Source organism: Panthera pardus, unplaced genomic scaffold (genome assembly GCF_024362965.1).
Source record: "Panthera pardus isolate Hobbes unplaced genomic scaffold, ASM2436296v1 HiC_scaffold_17, whole genome shotgun sequence".
Lineage (NCBI taxonomy): Eukaryota > Metazoa > Chordata > Mammalia > Carnivora > Felidae > Panthera > Panthera pardus.
In genome coordinates, this window is record NW_026526732.1 from 56,257,088 (window position 1) to 56,266,845 (window position 9,758).

General features: G+C 34.6%; 1 pseudogene; it reads right to left on the reverse strand.

Moving 5' to 3' along the window:
- Positions 1-8,504: 8,504 nt before the first annotated feature.
- LOC128777775 (40S ribosomal protein SA-like) lies at positions 8,505-9,050 on the reverse strand (annotated as a pseudogene).
- Positions 9,051-9,758: the final 708 nt, after the last annotated feature.

A 9,758-nucleotide genomic window follows, 5' to 3' on the forward strand; every position in this document is an offset into this window, starting at 1 on the left:
TCCCTACTCAGTTGACTTACTGCCCTGATTTTTATAATGATCGAATAATTTATTTATACTTTCAAAGCTTACTTTTGACATTTACATTAAGCTTACTAAATATTTTTTGACTTTGTTCTTTTTATGAATCTCTAGGTCAGCTAGTATGTATTTTCAATTAAAAATATCAGAAAGGATAAATGATTTCTTGTCTTTCTTGATCCTTATATCCCCAAGAATAGTCTTGCTATTGATTTTATAATTTAGAAACAGTAGGGATGAGTACAAATTTAGGGATTTATTGATGTCGGGATAAAGACAATGATAACTGGAAAGTTTTCCTTTCCTAAGAAACTGGTTTTTATTTACCTACGTGAGGCTTGTGGAATTTTTCTTTTCCTTTGAAATTGAAAATATTGACCCAGTTGTCATTTCATTAATGTTGACACATACTTTACAAACTTTTTAAATCCAAAATTCTAAATTCTAAATCTTCCTATGGTTCAGATCAAAGTTCTTCTGCAGGTTTTTATGTTAGCTTTGTGTCCATTTGCTGTATTTTCTTCTGGAATTTAACTTATATATTTGGTGTATATTGTAACATAATATATAAAAATTTTTCTAGGACTGTTTTTCATACCTGTTGTCTTTTTTTTTTCATTTTATTAATCTCTGCATAATTTAGTTACAGGGTAACTTTTCTTCTAATATTTGATATATTTTTTTCATGCTGTTTGCAGCTTATTGTTACTTCTGGATTCACAGCAACTTAAAGGTTTATTTCTAGTTCCTATTGCAGTACTTGGCCCAGAAAAGATAATGAATAAAAGCATATTGAATTACATTGCAATAAAATTGCTCAGATATAAAAAGTGAAAAATTATTAGACATAATTTTCAGTGACAACAATAAGCATATATAAGATATTAACTAGAGTAGCTATGAAGTAGTTTCAGAAATTATGATATTATGTATAAGAATTTTAGCCTAAAACCTCTAAGACTATTCAGTAACTTTCAAATCAAGTCCAGCCCACCCTATTCCAGGCCCCAGGCACACAATTGTAGTAGGAGTAAAAAGATACGTATGAATGTATTGAAATAATGACTAATATTTGCTCAGCCTTACTGATGGGAGGACCAAGCTAAGGGCGCTACACACATAATCTCATTTAATCTTCTCTACAAAATTGATAGCCCTTGTATTTGCTAACAAAGGAACTGAAGTTTAGAAGGTCATTTGCAAAAGGTATAGATGAGCTTGGATTTGAGCCCAGATCTGGTTAATTCCAAAGGCTGTGATCTAACCATTAAACTGGACTGGACAGCTTTTCCTTTTTTCAATCTTTCTAATGCTGAAGTTCAATAACACTGTAATATTTCTTGACTCCACATACATAATGATTTTTTTTTTTAACTTTTCACAACTCTGATTTGGTTGCATAGAATCTGATCCTTTAAGATTATAGGCCACAAAAGTGGGAGGTTTAACCTAGTTCTAAAACTGGTAAAGCCAAAGTCATCATAATCCTATCTTCACTATATTTGTTTTTATCCACATAATTAAATGCCCACTGTTTGTAGTGGCTATAAAGAAGCATGGTTCCTACCCACCACAGAGTTACAGTCTGGTCGTATGGGACAATATAGAGAGAAACCTCACTTTATACCACTCCTTTTGAAATAATTGGTCTATGTGTGATAGCTTGATGTGGTGCTTCAAGGTACTTTTCAAGATCCTTAGGAGGATAAGGAGAGTTCTGATGCTGGAAGGGTTGTTTCCAATAATCTTTATTCCAAAATCCTCAAATCCAAACCTTGCCAATTGTAAGGGAATTGACCCCCAGATTTCCCTTCCCAGGTCCTCCAAATTTGGGGCCTGTATGGTAATGACAGGTACATGATAAGGAACAAGAGCTTTCAGTCTTGTGTTGGATCATAATGCCTTAGAATGAAAGAGGATCATAATGCCTCTTTTTTGTTGGTGACTGGGGCTAAAGTTGCTTTAAGGAGTGTCAGTGATAACAGAGATTATGAAAAGGATGAACAGGAAAGCACTATGTTGTATTAATTTATAATTTGAGTTTCTTCTCCACTGATTATTAGCTCTGTGACCCTATATGAGTTCCTTTTAAAACCCCTCTAAGACTCATTGTTCTCACATTTTATATTAAGTACTCAATAAATGATAGTTATAACATTTCATATGAATTCACAGAATGGAATAGGCTTTCTTTGTTTTGTTTTTCTACCTAGCATTTATTTTACCTTCTTTTGGTAACATATTTTCTTACCTGTCTTTTGGTATAATTGTCAATCAAAGTCTCTGTTCTAGTGTAAGCAAAGGTTGGACATATCACTGGACTAAGCCAACCACATTTTCTTTGGGACTTTGAATCTTGAATTTACTGACATCTGAGGAGATTGTTCATTGATTCCTGCTGTCTGGACCTCTAAGAGCTGCCTCAATTGGTATCTTCTTTCAAACTCAGTACTTTGAGAAACTCATGTCCTATTAAAATCCTCTTCTGCAAAAAAAATTGGCCAGTCGAAGTGTTGTTTACAACCAAAGAAACTTGCCTACTACATTTAGACAATCTTTTCCATTCTTGTTTGGTTGGTTTCTTTGTCTTTGATTTACTCCAAGAGACCAGTTGGTCAATTACTGTGGTCCTAAACTCATTCCTCTTGAAAATAATTTAATAGTCATCCTAGGCATCCCCTATATTGTCTTATACTTCATTGTGAAGTGTATTCATTTTCTCCAAAATGTTTCAGGGCAAATCTAAACCCCATGTCATCAGTGGTAACCTCATCCATAGCCGAGAATAATGAATCTGTCTTCTCCATGACATGGTGTACCTATGCTGCTGATTTGCCTGTTCTCTAGACTGAACATGCCCAGGTTTTTCATCTGCTCTCATAGGGTTTCATTTCCAAACCTTTTATTAACTTGGTTGCCCTCCTCTGAACTCCTTTCAGTTAACTAGAAAGCAAACTCTATCCAATAATATCATGTCATCACAGAGATCATGGAGGTCACATCCTGGCTAGAAGGTAGCCAGGTAGCCCCGCAGGCATAAAATTTTTTCTTCATGCCTAAGGTAGTTGTGAATGTTCTGGGTCTCCTGTCCAGGCACACCCTGAGCATGCAACAAGTGGAGTGCGGTCAGCCAGCAGATACCTACGTATTCAGGGGAAGAGTCATTGCTTATTTGAGCAGCACTAATCAGTTCAATTTCTCTTTGTGGCTACTTTGAACTGCAGCCTTCTTCCTAACTCCAGACACCAAAGGTGGGTGATAACTAACAATTATTGAGTACTTATGATGTGCTGGGCACTGTGCCAAATGCTTAACATTTATGAACTCATTTAATCTCTACAGTGGCCCTTTACGTTAGGCTATTATCTTCATTTTACAGATGAGGAAACTGAGCATTATACTGGGCCCAGGTTATGTGGCTAGGAAGTGATGTGGCAGAAATTTGACCATAAAGCCCATGCTTTACTTGTTTAAATGCTCAAGAGGAACAGGCCAGAAAACATTGGACAACAAATTAGGAAAGACATGTGCCTTTTTAAAAGGCACAGTCTTAAAATTCATGTAGTGTGGAAACATGATTTAGTTATGAGAAAATACAAGAAATAATTTATGCATGTTTCCCTTCTTGGAGGTTAAAAATGTATATTGAAGGGTCTAAGAAATGTTGATGTGAAGAAAACCATTTAACTCACTTCCTTAAATTTAGTTTAACAGAGAACACTTCCATTTCACTAAGTGTGCAAAACTATACAGTAGACTTAACTACTTGTTAAGATGTTACACTAAGCTCTACATATCATACCTCTAAGCATCATAATATCCTTGTAAGAAATACATTGTTATTTCAGGAAAGGAACTGACTTCTAGAGAGATTTACCTCTCTGAAGGTTGTCTGTGGGTAAATTACTGACGAGAGGTCTTACTCCAATTCTGTCTGATTTTAATGTCCTACATTGCTTGTGTGCTTAAAGTATTTCGTTCCCCCCACCTAAGCCCTCAAATAAAGAAAACTCAGTTTTGAACGTTATTATTGCCTCATCTTCTTTTTGGACGTCTTGGTCATGTGAAGACAGCATGATGAAGAGAAAGAACACCAGCTCAGTTCTAGAAACCTTAGGCTGAGCCATATTATCACCTCTGCTACCTTCAGTGTGGCTTTCCCACAAAAGTGGCTTAAATTCTCTGAGACTGTTTTCTTTTTTTTCCCCTTCCAGTTTTATTGAGGTGTAATTGACATACATAGCATTGTATAAGTTCTAGGTGTGCAACATAATTATTTGATATATTTATATATTGCAAAATGATCACAGTAAGTTTAGTTAATATCCATCACTTCACATGGTTACAAAAATGTTTTTCTATGATGACAACTTTTAAGATCTACTCCCTCAGCAACTTTCAAATATACAATACAGTATTGTTAACTAGAGTCACCATGTTACACATTACACATCCCCAGGACTTATTTATTTTATAACTGGAAGTTTGTACTTTTGACCACATTCACCAATCCTACTCCCCAACTCTGGCAACCACTAATCTGATCTCTGTTTCTATGAGTTTGGTTTCTTTAGATTCCACATGTGAGATCATATGGTACTTGTCTTTCTTTGTCTTACTTATCTCACTTAGCCTAACAGCCTCAAGGTCCATCCATTTGTTGCAAATGGCTGGATTTCCTTCTTTTTTATGGTCTGAGCTTATTTTCTTTCCTATGAAATGGATGTGCATTGTGCGAATGGCTCATTAATTGTTTTCTGTTCCCCCATGATATTTCTTTAATTCCATATTTCATTCTAACAAAGCCAACAAAACAAATGGCTTTACTTGGAACTCAAAAGGTAGAACCTGAGGTCAGATTATAGTTTTCAAGGTTTACAAAATTTTAGAGGTATCCAAGAAATACTAATCTACTTTTCTATATTCTTATTTTATTAAAGTATCTTACTTAGAGTTATCTTTTTAAAAAGAATTGTCTGTATTTTAGATGCAAGAAAATTAATCTTTTTTAAGTATACATTTCAATACTTTTGCCTTACATTTCTTTAATTGCTATATATTTGACACACAACGTTACAGTAGTTTCATGTGTACAACATAGTGATTCAACAACTCTGTGCATTATGCTGTGCTCACCAGTGTAGCTACCATCTGTCACCATACCACGCTATTATGATACAATTGACTATATTCCTTATGTTGTGCTTCATCCCCATGACTTATTCATTCCATACCTGGAAGCCTGTACCTCCCATCTGACAAATGTATACAATTGTGTTATCATCATTGCAATCAGGTTATAGAACTTTATCACCTCAAAAACATTCCCGTTTGCACTCATTATTCTTCCCCCAGCCCCAGCTCCTGTAAGACACTAATCTGCTTTTGTCACTAAATGTTGCCTTTTCTAGGCTGTTATAATGAAATCATACAGTAGAGAGTCTTCGTGTCTGACTTCTTAAATTTAGAAGTCTAAATTTACAATTTAGGCTTTTACATTTTTTTATGGGTCATTCTTTCAGTGTCATATTTAAGAAATTTTTTACTTACTCAAGATGGCAATGATTTTCTTTTGTATTTTCTCCCAGAAATTTTATAATATTAGTGCTTACTTATTGGTTTATGATACATTTATAATTAAGTTTTATAGATGACATAAAATATGGAATGTGTTCATGGTTTTGTATGTGGATGTCTATTGTTTTCCAGCATCATTTATTGGAAAGACTCCTCTTTCCTGATTGTTTTATCTCAGATCATGAAAATCAATTGATGATGTATGTGTGGATATCTTTATGGGTTCTCTATCCAGTAGAAGCAATATATGTCTATCCTTATGCTATTAGCTGCATGTTTTTTTATATAGATCCCTTATTAGGTTAAGGGAGTTTTCTTTTATTTCTAAATTACTGAAAGTTTTTAATCAAAAATGGGTATTAAATTTCCCAAGTTTTGTGTGTATGTGCCTCTTGAGAGGACTATGTAATATATCCTTTTTCTTTCCAGCTTTATTGATGTATAGTTGATATACAGAAAACTGCACATAATTAATATATACAATTTTATGAGTTTGGACATATGTATATACTTGTGTTACCATCATCACAATCGAGGTAATAAACATATTCATTACCTCCAAAAGTTTTCTTGTGTCTCTTCGTTTTGTGGTAAGAACAGTTAACATGAGATCTACTCTCTTAAAATTTTTTTAAGTGTACCACACCTTATTATTAACAATAGGTACCATGCTCTATAGCAGATCTCTGAAACTTACTCATCCTGTATAACTAACTTCATGCCCACTGAGCAACTTGCCATATCCTCCTCTACTGATCCTTCATTGTAGTCTGTTAATTCACTAAATTCACACTAATTGAGTCTCAAACATTAAACAAACCTTGAATTCTTGAAAGGACTAACACTTAGACTTGGTACATTTATTTTAATATCGTGTGATTTTTTTTCCCTTATAGTATCTTTAGTATTGGATCAGGTCAGTACTGGCCTTATAAATGAGTTAAAGGGAATTCTATCCTCTTCTATTTCCTAGGAGTTTATATGGAATTAGTATTATTTCTTCCTTAAATGTTTAGTAGAATTAACTATTGAAGCTGGACATAAAGTTCTCCTTGTGGGGAGATTTTTTTTTAACTACAAATTCAGTATCTTTAATAGATATTCAGATGATTTATTTCCTTTTTGTGTTTTGGGTAAGCTTTAATAGTTTGTGTCTTTTGAAAAATTTTCAAATAAACTTAAAATCTGAGTATGTATGAAAGACATTGAATGTGTAGTTAAAAAAAAAATCTTCCCATGAAGAGAACTTTATATCCAGCTTCAATAGTTAATTCTGCTAAGCATTTAAGGAAGAAATAATACTAATTCTAAATTGCTGAATTTATTGGCAGACAATAATATTTCCAGTTACCTATTTAATGTCAGTAGGAACTGTAGTAATGTGTCTGTCTGGCTAGATTAGAGACTGGCAAACTTCTTTCTCTATAATGTCATATATTAACTACTTTAGGCTTCTTCTTCCTTCTTATTGCCACCCTCCACCCCTTCCTCCTATTAAAATGTAAAAATCTTTTTTAAATGTAAAACGGGGGCGTCTGGGTGGCTCAGTCAGCTAAGCATCTGACTTCGGCTCAGGTCATGATCTCAGGGTTTGTGGGTTTGAGCCCCACATCGGACTCTGCTGTCAGCGCAAAGCCCACTTCAGATTCTCTGTCTCCCTCTCTCTCTGTCCCTCCCCAGCTTGTGCACTTGCTCTCTCTCTCTCTCAAAAACAAATAAACATTACAAAAATTTTTTTAATGTAAAAAGTATTTGTAGCTTGCAGATATACAAAATCAGGTTACAGACTGGACTTCATCCATTGGCCATAATTTACCAACACCTGGGTGAGAGTTTTATCAATTTTATTAATAATTTCAAAGAACGAGTTTTTGTTTTGCTTTTGTTGATTTTCTGTATTGTTTTACTGTTTTATATATCATTGGTATCTGGTCTGATCTTTCTTTTCTTTTGTTAACTTGGCATTTAATTTACTCTTTTTCTAGTTTCTTAATGTAGACACTTAGATTATTTATTTGAAATCTTTACTCTTTTCTAAGCAAGTAGCTAATGCTTTAAATTAACCTTTAAGCACTGTGTTAGGTCATCCCACAACCTTGGGTATATTGTATTTTTTGTTTTTATTAACTTCAGGATATTTTCCAATTTCATCTGTGAATTCTTCATTGACCCATGGTTTGTTTGAAGTGTTTTGATTGATTTCCAAGTGTTTGTAGATTTTCCATAGAGCTGTCTATTATTGCTTTTAAATACAATATCATTGTGGTCAAAGAACACATTTTTTATGACTTTAATTGATTTAAAATTATGAGACTTATTTTCTGACCCAGAATATATCCTTTCTTGGTGATCCTTTCTTGGTGAAATCCCAACACTTGGGATTTCAAGTGTTGTGCACTTGAAAATAATACGTAATTTTCTGCTGTTGTTGGGTAGAGTGTTTTGTAAATGTCAATTAGGTAAAAATTTTGGTAGTTACATCTTTTACATTTTTTTAATTTTCTGTTTACTTGTTCTCTCAACTATTGAAAGAGAGCTGTTGAACTCTCCAACTATAATTTTGGATTTTTTTTATTTCTCCTTCAGTTATATCAGTTTTGTTTCATATGTATTATATTCTTTTAGTACTTTGAAGCCATCTTTTTAAGTGCATATATCTTTAGTATTGTTATGTCCTCTTGGCAAATTTATCCCTCATTGTGAAATTACCTTCTTCATCCCTGGTATTATTCTTTGCTCTAAAATCTGTTTTTAGGATATTAATATAGCCATTCCATCTTTTTTTCCTTTCCTTTCCTTTCCTTTCCTTTCCTTTCTTTCTTTCTTTCTTTCTTTTTTGTTTTTTAGAAATTGTTTATTTTCCATCAACCTTGTTTCCATTTTGTTTGCCTTTGTGGAAAAGCAGCTTAAGACCACTCAGTGATTATTCCTATCAATTCAGTGGCCTGAGTAGTGGGAGCTGCAGACCAGTCTTCAGTGGCAGGATAAGTGCTCCAGTCCTCACTAGGGAACTGCTGAATAGACCCAGAGGGCACCTATAATGCCTTCAGACCAGTCCAAGACTTCAGGTTGAGTAGCAGTGAACTTAGGAGCTGGAGCCGTCCATTCACCTTGAAATTCCTTCTTGGTCACAGCCTTTGAAGCAGTGACGAGCTCTTCCTTTTAATCTCTTCAGGATTTCTGTAGAGGTAGAGATTAAGGGTGACCTCCTATGGGTGTTCATGGAATGTGATGCATGCCATGCATACACAGAACTTCCGAGCCAGCATCCACCACATCAGACCCACTGAGGGAGCTCCTTTGTTGTTAAAAGGGATGCTGGTGTCCATGTAGTGCAGAGGAGAGACTGCATTACACAGAGCAATGGTAGGAAGGTTAACAAGACCTGTGAGAGGGTGGTGGTCAGTCCTAGGATCAGTAACCACCAGAAGGTTGCTATTGTTGTCATACATTTTACTTTTACATATATAGTTGACCCTTGAACAATGTGGGATTAGAGGCATAGTCCAAACTTCATGTATAATTTTTGGTCACCTCAACTTAACTTCTAATAGTCTACTGTTAACTGGAAGCCTTACTGATAGTATAAATAATCAACAACACATAGTTTGTATGCTCTATGTATTATATACTGTATTCTTGCTATAAAGTAAGCTAGAAAATGAAAATGTCATTAAGAAAATCATAAAGAGGGGCACCTGGGTAGCTCTGTCAGTTAAGGGTCCGACTCTTGATCTCAGCTCAGGACATGATCTTGCAGTTCATGAGATGGAGCCTGGTGTCAGGCTCTGAGCTGACAGTGTGGAGCCTGCTTGGGATTCTCTCTCTTCCTCTGTCTCTCTGCCCCTCCCCCACTTGCACCCATGCTTTCTCTCTCTCTTTGTCTTTCTCAAAGTAAATATGTAAACTTAAAAAAAAAAAAAAAGAAAATCATAAAGAAGATACATTTACAGTTCTGTACTGCGTTCATCTAAAAAGTCTAGAAAAGTAGACCTGTGCAGTTCAAACCCATGTTGTTCAAGGGCCAAATGCACTATAAACTTGAAAATTCATTGTTATCATTTTTGCATTAACCAAATATCTGTTAATAAAGTCCAAAGTAAGAAGAAATGTTTTCTATTTATTCATATGTTTACTGTTTGCAGGGCTCTTCATTTTTT